Source organism: Dermacentor silvarum, chromosome 2 (assembly GCF_013339745.2).
Source record: "Dermacentor silvarum isolate Dsil-2018 chromosome 2, BIME_Dsil_1.4, whole genome shotgun sequence".
Classification (NCBI taxonomy): domain Eukaryota; kingdom Metazoa; phylum Arthropoda; class Arachnida; order Ixodida; family Ixodidae; genus Dermacentor; species Dermacentor silvarum.
The window spans coordinates 250709287-250731118 of NC_051155.1; the positions used below are offsets into that span (position 1 = coordinate 250709287).

At 45.9% G+C, this 21832-nt stretch overlaps 1 protein-coding gene across 2 annotated transcripts in view; it reads left to right on the forward strand.

The window, feature by feature from the left end:
- The first annotated feature begins 5526 nt into the window (after nucleotides 1-5526).
- The window catches only part of LOC119443130 (arylsulfatase B), a 101361-nt gene continuing 85055 nt past the window's right edge, over nucleotides 5527-21832 (forward strand). The window contains exon 1 of one of the 2 annotated variants that reach the window (XM_049662596.1): nucleotides 5527-5801. The gene's annotated coding sequence lies outside the window, so the exon portion shown is untranslated. The remainder of the gene's footprint in view (nucleotides 5802-21832) is intronic. The other variant, XM_037708281.2, reaches the window with a different exon arrangement.

A 21832-nucleotide genomic window follows, 5' to 3' on the forward strand; every position in this document is an offset into this window, starting at 1 on the left:
ACCACGTAATTACTCAAAGAGCCTTCCCAAAGAGACACAACGCCACCTGGGTGCCTCAACTCTAATAGAGTTTAATGAGGACAAACCACTCTTAGGCCATGGACCATGCTGAGATTTTCCAAGCAGGCATTGACATGGTATACAGAAAGAAACAGTGCATGAATATGACTAAAGTGAAATCCAGATGACTCGAAATCTCTTAATTCGAATTGACTGATAATTCAAAATGCTCTGTTGGTCCCGGCAAAGTCATATGTGCTTGAATAGAGGAAAACACCCGCGAATTCCAACTCCCAAAACCGCGCAACTGTTACATCGAACTAAGTTTTTCATTCCCATGGACCGTTTTTTTTTTCGACAAACCTGAGCGAAAATCGAAGATTCGATGCGTCGCTATAGTTACCGCAATTTCGCGTGCCGTAAAAATGGGAAGAGGCGCGGGAAGCCGTTAGAGCCGAGTACAATTTATTTTACATGCAATAGTGGCGTAGATATACTAAATGAATAGGAATGGTACAATGCGGCGAGCACGGAGTGAAACTCAAGCAATCAACGTCTTATTTTATCTCAAGATGTTCTCTGTATTCAGTCGCTTGTGCAGCGCGGCCGAACTTTTGTTTCGCGTGCGTTCTCACAGAGCACTGAAAGCACAAGTAAACGACGGGTGCCGCACTTGAGACGAGGATGAAGAAAGGGGCGTTCCTGCTGAGCATACTAAAACAATGCATATGTAAACTTGTAGCGAAGCTCCCATGCATAAAAGCCCACCTGTCTAGAAAGTGGTGGAAAACCACTTTCACCTGTCAACCTGTCAACCTTTCACCTGTCAACCTGTCACTTTCACCTTTTAACCTGTCAAGCTATGTTGTGGTGGCCAACAAGAAAGGACGCACAAGAATCACGCAGCGCCCCTTTACATTTAAACTCGGCGCAGTGACAATCCCTGAGGCTTCTGAGGTCCGCATACTGGGTCTCGATATTCGCCATTCCGGCGGTGGTGCACACTGGCTCCGTAAAATCAGACAGACTTCGACAAAAACACTTCACCTTATTCGTCGCATTGCAGTAAAAGCAGCTGGAGCTCGTACTGACGTAGCTCGACGGCTGGTGCGTGCAGTCTTGCAGCCAAGAATTTTATATCAGGCACAATTTCAAAGGCTAACTTTGGCACAGTTGGCACAGTTAGAGACGATTAATCGCGATGCTATGCGCACAATCACAGCACTACCACGCATCACTCCGATACCAACCTTACAGGAACATGCCCAGCTCAACACAATTGCAGAGCTAATTTTGCAACGTGAAAAAGCGCGTGAAATAAAAAAAATGTGGCTGAATCGTCACCGAGTCAAATGAGCGCGTACAGCGCGTCGTAATTGCAGCCTCCGCGATCAACTTCAGAAACATTTTCAGAGTTAATTGCGGAGGCCACGCTCTGCTGTGCTGAGTACGGTGAAGGCCACCTAGGTGGCGTTGGTAGTGCTTCTTGATGCCAGCGTCCCTTCGAATGCTGGCATCGAGGCGTCGTAGTGCTGAGACCACCGAAGCGTTCACTGTCGGTGCGCGTTAGTGTCATAATGCAGTACTTCTCTTTTCTGCTCGTAGGCGGCGGCACCGCCCCGAGCAAGAGCGCGGGTACACGGAGGAGTGTTAGATATATAAGGCGCGTCTGTGTAGCTCTCCGCAAATGCGTTTGTGGCGCAATGGGTTAAACGCTCGGCGATCTATCGTCGCGGACCGAGAGGTCGTGGGTTCGATTTCCAAATTTTGCATGTTTGTGGAACTTTTTCTTCTGGTTTCTTTCTTTGTATTATGTTCTATGACGTATTTCCGTGACGGAAATACGTCAGTGAAGTCTTGGTGGACCCCGGCATAAAACACTTTCGTGTTAAAAAAATATGTGGTTGATCCCTCTTATATAGGAATCGGTATAGAACACGAAAGTGAAACGTGTCTTCACAGAAGTAGTGTAATGTTTATTGCACATTGATATATAATGTCTATTGGTGTTTTGTGGCTAAAGCGCCCTTAGGCGTTGATGCACCCACGCTGACGCCTGGTGGCACGTCTCCTCCATCACGACTACCAACGTCGATGACCATGAGCAACCGTCGTGCATATGGAAGCTGCACTACGCTGCACACGCTAGCACAACGCGAAAGACGAAGCACGTAACTGACACACTAATACAACGCGCAAGACAAAGCACGTAACTGAATCGTCACCGAGTCAAATCAGCGCGTACAGCGCGTCGTAATTGCAGCCTCCGCGATCAACTTCAGAAACATTTTCAGAGCTAATTGCGGAGGCCACGCTCCGCTGTGCTGAGTACGGTGAACGCCACCTAGGTGGCGTTGGTAGTGCTTCTTGATGCCAGCGTCCCTTCGAATGCTGGCATCGAGGCGTCGTAGTGCTGAGACCACCGAAGCGTTCACTGTCGGTGCGCGTTAGTGTCATAATGCAGTACTTCTCTTTTCTGCTCGTAGGCGGCGGCACCGCCCCGAGCAAGAGCGCGGGTACACGGAGGAGTGTTAGATATATAAGGCGCGTCTGTGTAGCTCTCTGCAAATGCGTTTGTGGCGCAATGGGTTAAACGCTCGGCGATCTATCGTCGCGGACCGAGAGGTCGTGGGTTCGATTTCCAAATTTTCTATGTTTGTGGAACTTTTTCTTCTGGTTTCTTTCTTTGTATTATGTTCGTGTACATTGTAAGCTGACGCATTTCCGTGACGGAAATACGTCAGTGAAGTCTTGGTGGACCCCGGCATAAAACACTTTCGTGTTAAAAAGCAACTTGTTCCGGCTGTCGCTAAGTTACATTCAACGCGGCTCTCGTATTGACAATCAGCCCTATCCAATGCCTCCCTGGGAATTCACCAGCATCACAACTAATAAGCCAACGAAGTTACGACGCAGCGATACAACAAGTATTATTGACGACCACAATATCATCGATGCATCATGCGCTGACACCTGCAAAGTCTATACGGATGCTGCTATTCTCCCAGACGGCGGGAGGACATCATTCCTCAGTACAGCGCATAATTTCATCAGCAGCCACCAGCGCTATTTATCTACGGAAGCCAGCGCTCTAGTAATGGAACTTCAAGCCATCCACGACTATGTGCAAGATGCGACATCTAAGCTGCCTACCATCAAACAACTAGATATCTTCACTGATTCTTTAGCGGCTATTCAGGAACTGAAGAAGGTTGACAAGGCGATGGAAATCTGCAAGACAATACACACGATGAATAGAAAAAATGTCACAGTTTCGCCCTAAGGGCGAAGCAATGAATGCGATAGCAACACAGCAATGTGACACGAAGTAAGGTGAGCGGCTTTGGTAGCAATATGAATTGTAGTAAACATGAGCTGATTAAGTAAGCAGGTGTGCTGCGGCGTAAGTAGACCGACATGAAGAGAGACTCGATGACCACGAGAAGGCGCGTGTGAAACGGTGGTGTGGATGAGAAGCGCTTCCCGTGGGCAGCGCGTGCGAAGGGACACACCTGTAGCGCTGCACTGCCGATCCGGGCAGCATTGCGTGTGTAGCGTGCGTTGGAAAATGTGGCCCGACTATTACGAACTGAATGAACAAGCGTGGTGTGAGCGCGCACAAACACGAAGAGATCACACTGAATGACAGCAGACAACGACTGTGAAAACGCTGGCAGCAAGCATACGCCGCAGCGGGCGAAGGTACGTGCGGTCTATCGCTTCAACGGAAACTGATCGGCGAATGCACTTAAAGGTCAGAGCCGTGTGGAGATAAGAGACGGTGCGAGCGAGCGACGAGCGCGGTTGCTGGCAGAGAAGTGCGCCCCCCCCCCCCCCCCCTTGCTCCCTCCGGCGCTGGCTTCCTTCGCTCTCCGTGATAGCGCGCGTCTCCGCACGCTTCCTCTCGGGCATACGGCGCGCGGCGAAGATTTTATCTATAGGGAACCTCACGGCGACGGCGACGACGACGGACGACGACGGCGACGACGACGCCGACGGCAGAAATCCGGTTCAAGTGTCCATATAATTGCTATCGCAATAAAACAGCTACCTGCGTCAAGGTACACTGGATTCAAGGCCATGCAGCGAACCCACACAACATTGCTGCTGACCAGCAGGCACATTGCCCTCCTAATCCAGACCTTCCGTCTATTCCCCTCCCACCTCAACCCCTTAACTCGCTCCGCGCCCGTAAAAATTTTCTCCGGCAGGACACACGCGCTCTTATCCCCCCGTGTGTCTGCTCCCTCCCCCTTCACCTTACTAGGGCGGAGGAAGTTGTGCTTAGGAGGCTTCGGGCCGGGGTGGCCCTTACACCGGCTGTGATCTCAAGGTGGAACTGGTCGCATTTATCACTGGGTGCTACGTGTCCGTACTGCTCGGTCCCTGTGATGGAAGCAGATGCATACCATCTAATATGGACATGTACTGGTTAACAATCGGAACGCTCGCGTCTCCTACTGCAAGCCGGCCTCCGCTACAGTGTGACAACCAGCTATGACCACTGGATACATGATAACAGATTCCACAAAACACTGCTTCAATTCATACACAACACAGGCCTCACAGCACACATATAATACACATATACACATCAAGAATTATGCCTTAACGGCAAGTCTTTATCGCAATAAAAAAAAAAAAAAAGAAAGTGGTGGCGTGTTGCAAGTCACTTGCAACCGTCGCCATCTGTATCTGATCTGTATGTCGAAGGGACAACTTCTGTCAAAAAAAAAAAAAAGCAAAGAACAAAGTATGTCGTAACATTCGGAAGTGAAATTAACGTCCTGGTCTTAAGCTGCTTGGCATGAATGTTTCAATTTTTTTAGGGTCCTGCATTTCGACCGCTGCGTGAGCAGTCTTATTATTTTTTTTCAGCTTGCAACTTGCCTCAGCTGACGCGCCAGATTGTCATTGAACTATAGGAGTGGGCTGTGTCCCAAGGTGAACATAATTAGGCTGTTAATGACGACAACTATTTTTTGTACGTTCCTTAAGAACGTGTAAGTGGCCTGAGTCAAGAGCTTGATTCAGACCACTTTGAGGTAGGTACAGGACGAACTTTGCGTATTGCAGTTTCTGTACGATTTTTGCAGTAGTATTGCGGCAAACTTTAGGTGAGCAAGTGCGGCTACAACGGATGCGCAATGTGGAGCGCAAGAATATAAACTTCATACGTGGATGCAGGAAAGTTTTCGTGTTCTGCGATATTCAACGCGACACTATAACGCTCCTCTCAAAAAAAGAAAAAAGAAAGGAATGACAGGTGCTCGTAAGCTTGAGTTGTGCGCACTCACTGTAAAAGCCGTAAAAGCATAGGCTCTTGCATTTTAGGAGATACACTATCATCTGCTCTCGTACATGGAGTTCAGTGTACTTGCTGATAACGGCCGTAATTATAGGATGGCCGTTGCATTCACACGTAAATCTTAGTGCACTCAAGAGGCGAATGAAAGGGAGTGCTGATAACAAGAATACCGGGCCACTTTGTCACCAGCAGCAGCTCGCGGTAGGTAAATTGGCGCTGTTTGCTACGGTCGCGTGCAGCAAGAAGTGTTTTGCTGTGACGCTCAAGCCGCGAGTGCAAGAGTTCAGGTTATTGCGAGATTGTGCTCAAGGTTATATAGGTAGCTGTCGAGAATAGCAGGCTGCTCCGTGAACGTCCGTTTCGATCGCGATAGCGGCTTTCCCAGAGAGCTCAGTTCGTGGCGAGCACACCGAGACGTCCTGTCGAATTGTCGAAATCCCTGAGCAATGGAAGAAATTTGTTGATGTCAGCGTAAGACTCGGCTTGATATCAGGTGAGTATCTTCACTTACACTCTATCAGATATCGTCGTTGTTAAACTAAATGTTCTCGCCTCATGTGCACTGGCCAGAATATGGTGCGGGCGCCTCAGGTGAATTACACGCGTCAATAAACGCGTGAACAGGGCTGTTCATTAACGCATGGTGGAACTCGTGTGCTTCTTAGCCGAGAGAGAGAGAGGGGGGGGGGGGCAGAAAGCCGAGAGAGAAAAGTCAGGGAAGTCAACCAGACGAACGTCCGGTTTGCTACCCTACACGGAGAGTAAGGAAGAAGGTGAAATCTCTGAAGAACGCTCCTCCCTCGCCGAGACTTGTAGCGCTGAGTTTCCAATGGATTGCCAAGTACATGGCCCAGGCAGCTGTTTCCGCGAGCGGGATAGTTTTTGTGTACAAGGATACTCGTGTAGTATAAGACCAAATTCAAAGTGGAAGTATAACTGGAAGTTAGATAGGAGCACTACATTATAATGTAACAAAAAGAAAACTATCTATTCCTGTTCTTACAGCATTGCAGGACACTTGTTGGAGAATGCGCACCAGTTCAAGTATTTAGGGGTAACAATAACACGAAATTTGACATGGAACCAACATTTAGATAACGTCTGCATGACAACTTATCAAAAGTTATACTTTCTGAGAAAAAAAAAAACTGGAACACGCATCGCGTAATGTAAAACTTATTGCATACACCACGTTCATTAGTACGATACTAAATATTCAGCCGTTGTTTGGAGTCCCCATCAAGTGACGCTTAAGAGGAAGTTGGAAAAAGTACAGAGACTGGCGGCGCGTTTTATTTGTTCGACGTACTGAAGGAAGGAATCGGTCACGCTGATCTTACAGCGTTGCAACGTGGATCTTCTTGAGGTACGTAGAAAGAAATATAGGCTGAAGGTACTTTATCAAAAAAGTGGTCGCAGTTTCACCTGAAAGGCGAAGCATCAATTGCGATAGCAAACTTGTAGAGAGCTATACGGAGTAATGATATTAGCTTTATCAGCTGTATAAACTTGCACATGCAGCAGCATCGGCAACACGCAGAACTGTTGTCGACGCCATCGGCGTTTTGCCCGCGTTCGCTCAAAATGCGTGCGGCGTTGGTGACTGTTGCCGGAGCCTCTGATATAAATAGGCACTTGGTGCCGCAGCTAAACGTTGCCTCCCTTCCCTCCCCCTCCCCCACGGCTTCTCGCGCGTCGGAAGAAGGTGCGTTTGCTCTACATATATGGTGATTGTAAAGGAGAAAAGAGACGCCTACTTCTGCAGCCCTTAAGCGAGCACGGCGCAGAACGCGCGTTTGTTCTCCGCCGTGCGTTCACTCCCCGTGAAAGACGCGCCCCTCGCTCCCTTTCAGTCGCACATACAGCGTTCGGCGGCGACGATTGCTTCTCCAAATGACGTCATACGGAACCTCACGGCGACGGCGACGGCTACGGCGACGGCGACGCCGACGGCAGAAATCTGCTTTTGAGTGTCCATATAATTGCTATCGCAATAATAATGCAGGATCAACTTAAGATTGATAAGCTCAAATATCTACACGCTCCAGGCAAAAGAAACCCGCGAACTAACCACGACTACGTCATAAAGCCGTACCGAACTAGCAGTGATACATTTCGATACTCATTTTTCCCGGATCGACAGAAATGTGGAACCAATTGCCAAACGCTATTGTTAGCCTAAAATATGTCACAGATTTTGAAAATGCTGCTGAGGCGTATTAATTTACGGGAGTTATCAATTTAGTTTTGGTGCCAAGTGATATGCGTGACTTGATGTTCATTGTACGTATTTTGATAAATGTCATAAGTGTGTGCTGAACAGAATTCAAGTGAAGATCTTATTCACTGTGAAATGACAAGTGTTAAGCAACTTTGCGTACATTGACATTGTCCATATTTGATGTATGTAATTATATTGTCCTCTCTGTTATGACCCTCTATGAGGGTTGACAGTATTAATAAATAAATAAATAAATAAATAAATAAATAAATAAATAAATAAATAAATAAATAAATAATATCTGACTCTTATTAAACACACTTTCTTGTGTTCTTCCTCGGCAGTGTACAAAAAAAATCACAGCATATCCACGGGGTGAATGATGATGAGTGGGCGAAGCTCCGGAGGGAATCATCGGATCTCCCGCTTAAGGGGACGCTAGCACAAACGCGTTAGAAACGTGCAGTACTCTCTAGTAAGGGGGAGCGGCCACAGCGTCTTACGCAGCCATTTACACATGCCGGAACGTGCACCGCGTTTGCCGACGCCATCACATGACTGCTGAGAGAGTATACCCCCCGTATTCATAAACGCTCCTCGACTTGAACTTGACTTGCCACCGCTTTGGGCAGCGCGTTCGAAACGCGTTGAAGGTAAGGCGGAGAGGCCACAGCGTCTTACACCAGCTTCTTACACGGGCCGTAACGCGCTAGCACAAACGCGTTAGAAACGCGCTAGAAACGCGGCCTTTCGTTAATGTTGGGTATTTATTGCCATCGTGGTGCGTGTGTCCATGTCCGCTTCGTGGCGTAGTGGGCTAACGCCGCGCGCTCGGAAGCGAGGGGTCCTGGTTCGATTCCGTGCTACGGACACAACTTCGGAATTTTTTTTCTCATTTTATTGCGATAGCAATTATATGGACACTCAAAAGCAGATTTCTGCCGTCGGCGTCGCCGTCGCCGTCGGCGTCGCCGTCGCCGTCGCCGTCGCCGTGAGGTTCCGTATGACGTCAATGGAGATGAAATCGTGGCCGCGCGCCGCCGAACGCTGTATGTGCGAGTGAAAGGGCGCGAGGGACGCCTCCTCTCCCGCGTGTCTTGCAGATTGTAAATGGAGCCAGTTGAGGGGTGGCATGGCTGTTGGCCGAAAAGATGGGCTTGTTCAAATCTTTCCGCTAAACGGACTGGAGCGCTGCGGTCTAAAGCGATTCATTGGAAGAGTGTTCGAGAGATAAATACGGCAAGTATTATGCTTTGTAGACCAGTGAAATAATAAAAACGCTTGCACTGCAAAAAACATCACCTCAAGCAAGCAATACTCGATGCGAGAGCCGACCGTTTGCTTGCGGACGCGCTCGGCGCTGACGCTCTCGATGGCAGCGCCACTATCGCCGTGTAAACTCGGCGGCGCTAAGAATCTGCAAGCATGACGCACTAGCTTTTCTGAAGGTAGTGAAGGCGCCATTTTGTCTGTCCACTGCGTTGTTTATTTTGGCACGCGATGCCGACCCGAAGAGCCGCGCGCCGCTTTCGCTTTCGCGTCCGTAGTTTCCTCCTGGACGCTGTAGGGGCGCTGCTGCAGCTAATGCCAGGCCTGCGCGGCACACGCAGCACAGTCACCGCGTAAGCTAGACGAGCGTTTCTACAGTACTACCTAGTAATTTGAGTGAATGCGTCAGGAACGCGCTTGGGACGCCATCGCGCGTGCAAGCCGACGCTTTCCATCGTCGATGGCTAGCGCCGTTCGGCCCAGCCAAGCGGCCGACAATGCAACTACGGCTGCCACATTCGCTCCCATTGCAACGCGCCCGACGCGGTCTGCTTGGGACGCCGTCGCACGTGCAAGCCGACGCGTTCCATCGCCGATGGCTAGCGCCGTTCGGCCCAGCCAAGCAGCCGACAATGCAACTACGGCTGTCACATTTGCCCCCATTGCAATGGGCCCAATATAGCGCAATCAAGCTGATCCCGAGCGTCCGTCGGTATGTTAGCGCCATCTAGTTAAGGCGGCAGCAAAATTTACAGTGTCTGAAAGGTTGCGTTTGCCGGCGCCTTATCTAGATGGAGCCACCATACCGGCAGAGGCTTGGGACCGCGTTTTTTGCGTTCCGCGTCTGAATCGCATCTCGTGGTCTGCACCTGCGCGCCTGCATAGGGCGCGTTTATAGTACATTTTCCCGCTCTCGGATAGCAAGCGCTTGCGTGGCTCAGTGGTAGAGTATCCGCCTCCCACGCAGCGGGCCTGGGTTCGCTCCCGGTGGAGAGCGGGAATTTTTTTTCGCATGCGATAGCAGCTACGGGGCGGCGGCGGCATCATCGCGACGCGAAACGGCTATTAGAGTGAGCCCATAACAGCTTACACTGTAAAAATGAATTTTCAAACTTCTGGAAAGGGTGAAAGGCTGTCGAAAGCCACGAATGATGCGCGAGCTATCGCGCAAAATTGACAAAGCGGATTGTTTATTGAAGAAGTTCATGCGTAGGCATAAAGAAGTAGACCTAATTGCGTTTAAGCGGTTTCGGAATGCTTTAGATAAAGATATGTCTTTAAAAGGGTGTTTTCCCATCCAAAATGCAAGTAGCTCGTGTAGTGGCTTTATGTAAGAAAGGGTACAAAAAAAAAAAAAAAAACTCTTCCAGTTACAGACCAGTGTTGATATTGCATGTGTTTTCTAAAGTCTTCGAGTTATAAAGTATTAATACTCTATAACTGACTATATCCTTTCTGTAGCAGGTACGTGATAACGAAATGTCAACATGGTTTTCTAAAAAATGCTTGTACCTCTATTGCTATCTTTGCCAGTATGGGGGTGAAGGACTCCGTCAAGCCACCCTTGAATGACTTTTCCCTTCGCCTCCCATCACATGCATTGTGATAAACAAATAATCAATCAATCAAGTTACAAATGAAAAAGAATTAACCATCAAGACATTAAAAGCTGTCAGCACTCTCATTTGCACTTGTGGATTGTTACGAGACAACTGTTTCAGTTTATGAAATCCACTGCCCTCAGTGGCCATTAATAGACCGTTTCATCGATGGCGCCACCATTTTTGCTATCCCAGCGCCGTCTATCGGCTGGCGCATTACGCCGCCATGCTGGTATGTGGGATCACGCTAGACGGTGTACTGCGGACGCGAGTTGACGACGAGTTGCAAGTTTTCGCGTTTGCCTGAGAGGTCTCAACAAGTCAAGTTTTTTTTTCTGATTGGGAAAGTTCTTAGCGTGTCGTTACTAAGCGTTGAGCTTCGATACAGCCGCAATAGCAAACGGCGCCAAGCCTTAAGGCGCTGCCACAGCTCTACCCGCGATCGAAATAGGAGGTGAGTGAAGTCTCAATGTTGTCGACACGTAACATACGAGCAACGTGTTATCATTGTATGTCTAGCTTTGACCTTCTATTAAGGTCAACGCTAGAGATACAAGTGACAGATTTATCAAGTAACAACAATCAGAGGTGTTTCCGTGTGCCATGCCGTGTGCCGCACCAGCGTTTATCCCAATGCAGGTAACTAGCGAAGCACCGAGGAAGCAAGTTTTGGTAGCTTTTCTGCTCCTAAAAGTTTCGCGGTACAATGTGTTAAATGATAGTTACCTGGCACGCCGGCCCACATAATTAAAGGCTGTAAAATAACTCGACCGTGGGGGCCATTAACACAGAGTACTCGATAAAACGACCTGACGACAGTGGCTATTCCTTGCAAAAGCAACTATTCCCTGCAAAAGCAATTTCATTCTCTGAAGTAACACATCGCGCGATGCGCGACGTGTTACGTACGGGAAAGCGATGTAAATTAGGGGCGGCCGGCACATGTTAGGAATGGCTTTGGTTACAAAACGAAAAAGAATGCACTTTCATTTTCTTCGTCGGCACGTACTGTTTTCATAATACGTCACCGGACAACTTCCACCAGAACTTTGGTTGTCAAGCATGATAATCTTAAAACACAATTGAACAGATAAATTTTAACGTGCGTGCACGAAGAAACAGTTGACTTCTTCCATTCGACTAGTTGACCGACTCAAATACGCACCTTCCGTTCACATCCGAGTTTGATCATGGGTGTCGAGTTCGTCGCCTTGCGCTCACTGGAAACAAAATTTCCAGAACGTACACGCAACGAAGCTGATGGCGTGAAGTCATTCTATTACGTTGCTCCCTTCCCCAGTGCAGGGTAGCAAACCAGACGTATGTATAGATGGCATTCTTGCGTTTCTAGATCTCCCTCTTTCTTTCTATCCAACGGCCAAGGCACTTTTTCTACAGTCTCCATCTTGCTCGAAGGTTGGACCTCGATGTCATTAGGTGCAATCCAAGACCTTAACGTCAGATTAAAATGCAGTTGTTTTTCCCTCTCTCTGGTACACTAAATTAAGCATATGTTGGGCGAGTTGGGGTCTACAGCTAATCCGACGTACGTTGGCGCAAAGAAAAGGAAAAGAAAAAAAGAAGAAAACAAGGGGAAAAAAGTAGAAGGGGCTCTTTTTGTCTTCTTTCTTTTTCATTTGGTTTTCGCTTTGCGCCACTGCGGCTAGGTTTAGAAAATTTTCTCTATTCCAAGATTCTACAAAACTGAAAGCCCCAACGTCAGAATTTCGTCATTTGCTCTTTTAATGGGACAATAAATGGTGTCCCACAAGTAACTTAGAAATCTCTATAACAAAATTTTGCTTCCACATCCCACCATTAAATTTTTACTTATACAGATCAGGTCTGCATGGCACCGCCCTCCTGTGTCCTATGTCCTGTGTCCTTTCCTGTCCTTTCCTGTCCTGTCCTGTGTCCTTTTCAGGAACCTGAAAACATAGACCACTTACTAGCCTGCCGTCGATTTATAAATCACAGAAAAAAATTCGAATTTTCATTCCGAAAATTTGGTATTTCTTTCAATGCTCAAAATATCTTCTCCTTCGGGGATTCTTCATTGGACTTTAACAACAGGAACACCTCCATGGCCATTTGTGACACAAGAAGGCCAATGTTAATTCTCTAAATCCATAATTGGATAGCTCAATAAATCGCTGACTGCGTGTGTGTTGGAAATTATTCTAATACCACCAAAAGCACCACAAAATTTGCTGTTTATCAATATATAAAGTTTTTTCTGTATCTGCCGGGTAAATCTATTTCCTAATTATCATAAACGCTCAAACTCACTCTGACTTACCTTTTGGTTTTTTTCTATCTCCCGTTGCCTTTAACCTATAACCGCCGGCGTCTTGGCCAATGCCCCGTAGTGGGTAAGCGCCACAAGTGAAGGAACAAGCAAGCCAGCCACAGCACATCGTCTCGAGTTCTTAACGTTGTTTTAGCTTCAAGGCTTCTTCAATATTTCGTCATCTTTCCTGCTTTTGGCTGCGCACAAAGAGTACAGCAGCACGGTCACGATCTGTCCCCAGCCTTTTGGTTATTATTGGGAAGCAGCAAAAAGTTAAGGCAGAACTTACCTTTCGATGACTGTCGATGGTAATGCGAAGAGCAAGTGAGCAATGTAGGGACAGACGGTATCGCTGAAGTCACGTTTGTTTAACACGTGTAGTGGTAATTGTGAGACTTTGGCTGTTTCGGCTATATGCCACCATACTCCGATATCATACCACTTTGCAATGACACTCGCTTGCCAAGATCGCCCACGAGCATGGAAGCATGACGACGACTGTATGTAGGCGACGCAGTGGCGATAGAATGGATAAGAAGGAATGATTTCGATGGAGCGACAAATGCGTATCACGACGACGCCATGACGACAATGTAATGTTGATTCTTAAATTATGATGATCATATACCGACGACAAATTGACGACACGAGCACAGTGGCATCCTGCAGGCGGTTTGACAACGAAATGTTACAACGACTGTATGACGACAATGTAGTGACGACGATGGCATGACAATGGCATGAGGGCAATGGTTAACGACGAGCGTATGAGGACAGTGGCGCAACGATGACTGTATCACGAAATCTCTATGGCGACGATGACGTTACGTCAATGGCATGACAACAGTCGGATGACGAAGCTGGAGTGACGATGATCACGACGGCATTACGACGACTGTCTGACGATGACAGCATGACAAGGGAGGCCTAATCACTACTGAATGACGACAGTATGTCTGTCGTTGTTATACCACCTTCGCCAGACAGACAGACAGACAGACGGGCGGGCGGGCGGGCAGGCAGGCAGGCTTGAAACGGCTGAAGTAGGCAAAGAATGCTATTTGTATTAAAAGACAGGCAGGCAGGCAGGCAGGCAGGCTTAAAACGGCTTAAGTAGGCAAAGAATGCTATTTGTATTAAAAGACAACATACAGATGCAACGATTTAAAAGCCAGTCCGCCAGAATATCCTGTAGCCTTTGTAGCAGAATCTTCGAGTGCTGTAGCAACTCATGCATGGCAGAAGACATATAGTGGAAAGAGGACGCGTGCACAAGCAGAGTATGACTCATAATGACCTCTGAACTAACCGCTCATGACGCTAATTCCTACTGCGATTGTCCCGTGCGTGACCACGAGCGAAACAACTTCCTACACAGCCACAGTTGGTTCATTATTCGTAGAATGGGTCACTGTCCGATGTCAAAAACCAAAAGCTTCAAGTTAGGGATCTTTACAGATTCCCTGCTCACAGTAAGCCGGTCATTACAAGATTATTTTATATATGCTTGAACACTCGTTCGAACACTCGTCCGAACAATCGTCCTGTTGAGCTGATTGTCTGCTGTTTGGATAACCAGCGATTCTTGGCGTAGCCTTGATGATAAGTTCCTTTCCGTGATAATAGCCTTGGCCCCGTCCCAGTTTATTACGGGGTGCGTGTTCTTAACGCGCTTTGCAATGGCATTTAACACCGCGTGATTCTTAGCGACGTTGTTTCTGTGTTCTTTGAGTCGCTTTTGGAAGTTTCTGCTTTCTCCGATTTACAATTCATCTGCACAACAAATCTTGTAAAGCACTCCTGGATACCTTGAGCGGGCCAAAGCATCTTTCACGTTGACGAGCTCATTCCTCAGCTTGCTCGTCGGCAGATGCGCAATCTGGACGTCGTGTTTCTTGAAATTTATGGACTGCATAAAATATTGAATTAGTGAACCACGACGATGTGTAGGTACCTTGGCAGACTCTGAAGAGGTGATTTGGTCAAGTCCACGATCGGCCGTAACGGCGTTCCACTCTGGTTGATCTTCGGCAAACCGTAGATGGCTGGCGTTGAACCGTTGGTGCAGAGTAACTGGCGCTACAAATTTTACTTTGACGGAAGCAACCCCTTGAAGACTTCGGAGAGCGTCGTCTGCAGCTCCATTTGAATCTGGCTGTCGGGTGTTTGGCCTACCTAGAATCCTTCAGCACTTCTTCGATTTTAGACTGGCACGCCGAGCGGCCGAGTATATGACTGACGTTGCCATTGTCGGCAGGCGGAATGGCGATGCTCTTGTTGCTGCGAAGGGAATGCAGAGCCTTCCGTTCGCGTTCGGGGAGATGCTCCGAAAGGCGAGGTTTACAAATGCGTGAAGGTATATTTGCCAACCGCTTTTGTACGAACTTTAGCTTGCACGTCCTTGTCCACCTTGGTAACAGAACCCTCGTCGGCTCACGCAACCTCCCGCATGTCCGGTGGTTTGCCTTAGTTAAAATGAAGGCCCCGACTCAAAACTGCTTATCCCATTGTGAATTCGTACGCCGATATTTAGGTTGTTCCCTTCGAAGCTGGTGTTGCACCGTTGCTTCAATCTTTTTTCTTCGAGCAAAGCATTCAGATTTCTTTCCTGTGACGTCTCCAGAGCAGCTTCCATTCGTCTCATTCCATGGTTGACGGTCAGTTGAAGTTCAGGCACGATATCCGGAGCCATAAATTCCAATCAACGCCTAGCGAAGAAGACTTCATTGTGTAGGCGCTTAAGCTTGTGTTTGCATTCTTTGATGCGTGCTTGCAGTAGTTGCCGCTCAACTCTTTCAATAACTTCGTGGCAAAAGAAAGACTTCACCGGGCACTTTAGGCGCTTAGGTTTTGAATTCAGAAGCTTCGATTTGCATGCCAAGTTGAAATTGCCGATGTGTATCGAAGGCCGCCAGTCGATAACTGTCCAACCTTCGTTGATTTGGCATACAAAAGTGATCACCATGTTAACGGAATACAGTCTGATCAGCTAAAAAGTATTATTGGTGCAACAGGTCGCTAACCAATGTCAAAAAACAAGCCTGATGTTTCAGAATCTGTACAGATACCTTGTTCACAATGAGCCGGTCAGAATAAGATTCGTTTATAAAATATTTATTTTTATTTATTTCGAAATACCTTACAGGCTCCATGAGGAGCATTGGGTAAGGGGGGCATCACTGCAAGACAGTTTTACACGTGAATTCCGAAATTCGAGGACCACAAAAATGATCAGAAATCATCGTCGCAAAACAGGGTTACAAATGAAAAAGACGCGTTAGCGTACAAAACATCAGACAAATGTTATCACGCATATTGCTCGCGCACATATCGAACATCATGTGAAAATGTGTATTTCAAGGTATGAAAGGAAAAAAAAACAATACAAACAATACTTAGATAAACAGAAATAACAGTACAAGGTAGTGTACAAAATACCAGATAAATTTTACCACGCACATTGTTCACGCATATAATCAAACATTGCGTAAGAAACGTTTACTTTAAAGGATGAATAGGAAACAATAGTCAGCGTGACGTTACATACAAATAGAGAGCATGGCATACAGAATGACACATTTTTAGGACATAAACTGCAAGTTCAGGAGTTTCTTAAGTTTATCTCTGTCCGTTTGCATCACAGCGCTGTCAGGGAGGGGATTCCACAAGCGGATGGCTCGTGGCAAAGCCGACATATTAAATGCATCAGTGTTTCCGTAGCTGCGAGTGAAACTTAACTCATTATTCAGTCGTCGTGATACGCAACTTGCACGTTCCAGCAGCAAAGACGATGACTTCAATTGATGAACATATTTATGGAACAAGGACAGCAATGCCACGTCACGACGACTACTTAGTGCAGGAAGCGAAAGGTCAAGTTTGATTCGAGTTATGCTTGACTGCCTATTGTAACTGCGGGAAATGAAACGACTAGCTCGGTTTTGGATGGCTTCTAACATGCAGATTAGGTACTCGTGATGAGGAGACCAAATCGGGGACACGAACTCGAGCTGTGGACGGACGAACGTCAGGAAGGCTAATTTGCGGATGTCAGATGGAGAATTTCGTAGGTTGCGGCGAATGTACCCTAGTGTTTTTGAACCATTAGCGCATATGTTTGTTATATGAGGCCCAGGAAAGATTTGGTGCGAGATGAACGCCTAGATATTTGTACAGTGAAGCTTCGGATACTAGATCCGCATTTATATAATAAGAAAAGCTTGAGTTAAAGTGTTTGCGTGTGAAAGTCATTACCTTGCATTTAGATGAGTTAAGTGTCATTTGCCAGGCGTTGCACCATTCGCTAATGTGTTGAAGGTCGCCTTGAAGCATAAGGTGGTCCTCAAAGCTGGTAATTGGTTGGCATATTATACAGTCATCGGCGAAAATGCGCGTGCAGGAGGAGATTTTATTAGGCAGGTCGTTGATGTAAATTAGAAAAAGCAATGGTCCTAATACACTGCCCTGTGGTACACCGGAATTCACATAAGTGAGGGGTGAAGCAAAATTGTTCACAACTGTAAATTGCTGACGATTAGTTAAGAAGTTACGGATCCAAGATAGCGTTAAAGAGTCTAATTTGAGAGCAGATAATTTGGAAATTAAGCGGCAGTGGGCTACACGGTCGAAGGCCTTGGAAAAGTCGAGAAAGATGCAATCTGTTTGAAGGTTTTGGTCCATGTGGGAATGTACGTCAGTGGTAAACTCTAGTAACTGTGTCTCGCATGATAAACCTTTCCTGAAGCCATGCTGGTTAGTGAAGAAAAAATTATTTGATTCAAGGTGTTCGTATATGTGAGACGCTATAATATGCTCGAGCATTTTGCAGCATATGCTCGTTAATGAAATTGGACGGTAGTTTTCTGGGGAATTCTTGCTGCCGCTTTTGTACACAGGTACCACTTTAGCAATTTTCCAATCGGAGGGGAGCTGGCCTAATGACAATGACTGGCGGAAAATATGGTACAATATTTTACTAGATACCGAAGTTGTATTTTTTAAAACTTTAGAGTTAATGTTATCGACGCCTTCACATATAGCTTTGCTGTGCTGTGCATACGGTAGGCTGTAGTACGCTAAGACTTTCATCTTTCTAATTACTTAATATATAAATCGTCTCGCCCAGGTGGAAACAGTTGAACAATGCTCTGCGTTCCAAAAGATTTGCCCTCTCACCTTATTCAGTCATGCAGTTCAGATTTTCCTGAATATGTGGCCTGCAAAGTACACCACGCTAAAATATGCGTAACAGTCGTAAGCATATACCTGCAAGCATCGAGGTGTACTACGACTGATAATTTGCTAAATATTTTTTAGCATCACGAGATCAAATATTATAATATGTGGGGACTTTAACGCACACAACGTTACATGGGGGAGTAATCACTGTGATGCCCGTGAGAATACTGTTCAGTGCGCCGCGGAAAGATGCAATCTGTCAGTATTGAATGATGGATCTGAGACATTTATGCGCGGATATAGTTATGCCAGTCGCATAGACGTAACACTGTGCTCTAAGGATTTTGTTACTGATGCTGGGTGCACAACAGGCGCAGAAACGCGTGGAGGCGATCACTTCCCAAATCTTATATCACATCCACGATTAAAACGTACTGCGAAACGAAGATACGTGGATATAACAAACTAGCAGCTCTTTCGTCCACACTTGCCTTTTCGAGTGGATTGAGAAGCTGACGTATCTCACAACAGAGATACAAGAAGCAATGAAAAGGTGTACGAATCAAGTGCCCATTCCTGATGAGTACACATCAGTTGATGGAGAATATGCACATTTGAGGGCTGTAAGAAGAAGAGCAGAAAAAGTTTATCGCCGGAGTGGAAATATAGAAGCGTATAGAATTCGCAGCAAATAAATTCTGTCATGCGGAGACGACTACAAAAATTACGGGAGAAAAGATGGCGTGAATAGTGCGATAATTTGTCTCCCTTACGCCAATTCCTCGAGTATGTATGACTATTCGTGCATTAAGCGGCCCTGCTGTTCAAACACAACCTTCCGTACTCTCCCAATAGCCAAGTATACTTCAGAATTAGTGATTGCTGAGGAATACTGCAAAGTTATAGCTAGAACAAGCTTTTCTATTACTTGTGATGAGTTTCAATATTCAGTTGCAGTGGCAAAACAAAACGTTCTTGCATGTTTTAGGTCGCAGCACGTACAATTAGACTACAAATTCACTATGATTGACCTAAAGTGTGCGCTTGCATCTTGTAAGACAAATACTGCTGCAGGTCCAGATTTCATTACATACAATATGTTACAAAACATGGGACCTAATGGTCGATCGACACTTTTGGAGTTACTCAATGACTTGTGGAAAAAGGCGTGTGTCCCCGACTCTTAGAAAACAGCACGTGTGATACCTATATTTCAGTCTGGTAAAACTCCTCTTTATCTTGAGTCTGTTCGCCCTGTGAGTCTGACGAGCTGCTTATGCAAGGTCATGGAGAAAATGATTGACGCTAGGCTGCGATGGTAGTGTGAGCAAATAGGAGTACTTCCCAATCACATGACAGGATTTCGAAGGCGGCGATGCACCATGACGCAATTTTGGATATTGTTACCTATGTTGAACATGAAGGGTCTAGGGTAAATGTCACAATAGCGGTTTTTCTAGACATTAAACGAGCCTTCGACACAGTCAGCCATGCTCATAGATTGTTTGGCCTGCTAGAACCAGCGGTCTCTGGAAGGGCGCTACGGTGGATATCCAACTTCTTGAATGGCAGATCAATATTTATTCAAACAAGTGAAGGAAAAAGTTCCTCTCATAATCTTATTCAGGGAATCTCACAAGACAATGTCTGAATTCCGTTTTCCTTTAATTGTGTGATGGCAGATTGACCGCGGAGACTTCCACCTACACTACACTACTCTTCGTATACGGATTATTTTTGTATTTGTGCCTCTGGTTCATGTGCCAGCCTTTCCAATCAACTGTGCATTGTGGACCAATTCTTAAAGGAAAGAGGAATGGAACTGTTTTACAGTAACACGGCTGCGTTACCCTTCACCAAAAGATACCTAAAAGACTTTACGCTGTACCTTGAGGGACAACCTTTAGACATAGTAAAACAACGCAAATTTCTGGGGATTATACTAGACAGACAACCTTCTTAGAATTCTCACATTAAAGCCCTCGAAAAACAAAGTAACTCAATAATAAATGTTCTTCGACATGTAGCAGGCACGACATGGTGAGGGTTGGTTTCATCACTGCAAAAAGTACATAATATACTTGTAAAGCAAAAGATATATCATATTCTTCACCTGTTCTGCATGGGATCTCCCGTTCATCTGAAGAGCGGCTTCAACGATTATAAGCTAGGAGCCTCACAGTATGCTTAGGCGTTCCTCGGACAACTTCAAGTTCCTTGGTAATTACAGAGGCACGTCACCCTCCATTTCCTATTATGAGGACGGTTGAAACCTGCCGACACTACTTTTTGCGTTTCAGTGCAGCACAAACGGCACCCACTAGCAATTGCACTTATTGAGAGAGACAGGGCGAATATCAATACGGTGATTAAGGTGCACAAACATCTACTACCACATCACGAATTTTGGTTCTCAGTTATCTCCTACCCTCCATGGCGACTCGTCGCCCCGAAAATGAAACTTTAGGTTGAAGGGATTATTCGCAAACGAGATATATTTATGCTAGCAGCACAACAAATAGCGATATACCAGATTTAGTTTTGACACTATATTCAAGCGTAGACACTATATTCAAATGTATACAAATGATTCTTGCCAAACAAATTCTTCGACAGCTGCCTTTGTCATTCCAGAATGGAACCGAATACAGACGTTTAAATTATCTCACACGACATCAACTACAGCGGAGCTTTTTGCAAAATTGTCTTTGTTATGATACATAAATTCAATGCAAAAAGGGGAACAATGGGTCATTCTTTGTGATTCGCAGGCAGCTTTGTTTTCACTTCATGGTGACATCAGTAAAACATGACGTTAGATTACGAAACACTAAAGGAACTCACAAAAGCAAGTGAATAGGATCGCACAAAAATGTTGCAATGGATACTTCGTCACTGCGATATCCCTGGGAATGTTGCAGCAAACAAGGTAGCTGAACAATGCGCATGTTAATAACGCCACACGTGGTCTCCCTCTAACGCAAGGCGAATTGCGGCACATACTAAGACAGATCTCAGCCCGTGGTTGCAAAGCGATATGTTTTGATCAGAACTCGAAATCTTCAGATTTATTTCACATTCACCCATCACTTCAATTTAATATCCCACCCACATTGATTACAAGCAGAGCTTTTGAAACGCTCATTCACCGTCTGCGGCTAGGTGCCTCGTGCACAAACACTTTCTACATAAAATTTCAATAGCTGATAGTGCGGAATATACTTGTGGCCACGCGGATGAGCATGTACAGCATCTTCTGGTAGAATGTCCGCGACATGACACAGAGAGACAACGCTTTAGACTGCAGGCCCTTCAGCCTCAGGAAGATCTTAGGTCCTTGGCCAACATACTCAATGAAAATACGAGCTTTACTGGTCCTTCAAAGATTTTTCAGAAGAGAGCAATATTCTCGAAAAGTATTGAGTAGAGTGTTTATCTGTGATAAGCTCACTCTATGATACTTTTTTGACCTGACTTTGGCTACTTCAATTCCTGGATTCATATGCCTTCACTTGAATCTAATCCAAACTTTCTTATGTACCCTGATTCTAATGTTGTTATGTGACCAGACTTTGTGTTTACTTTAGTGCACCCATGTAACTGGACTTTGCGTTGATGTGTTTATGAGTTGACTTTCAGTTTTAGTGTGGCATTAGAGTACTTATGTGTCTGGACTTTGTGTAATTGTGATTTGGAGCTGAATTTTAGTTTTAATGGGTTGGTGTTAATTCTCATTTTATTTATTTCTTATTTTGCTCATATCTCTATGTGAAAAGAAGTAGCCGGCGCCAATTAGAGGCGACATCTCCTATGTACCATATAACAAAAAAGCTAGTATGTACTAATACTAGTGTGTTTCAGTAGAAGTGCCTATGTTACATAAGTGCTTTATGTTGTATTTTTTATTTTGCTTGTGTTTTTCACCGTTGAAATTAAGTCAGTGTAAGTGAATTTTAAATCGTTGT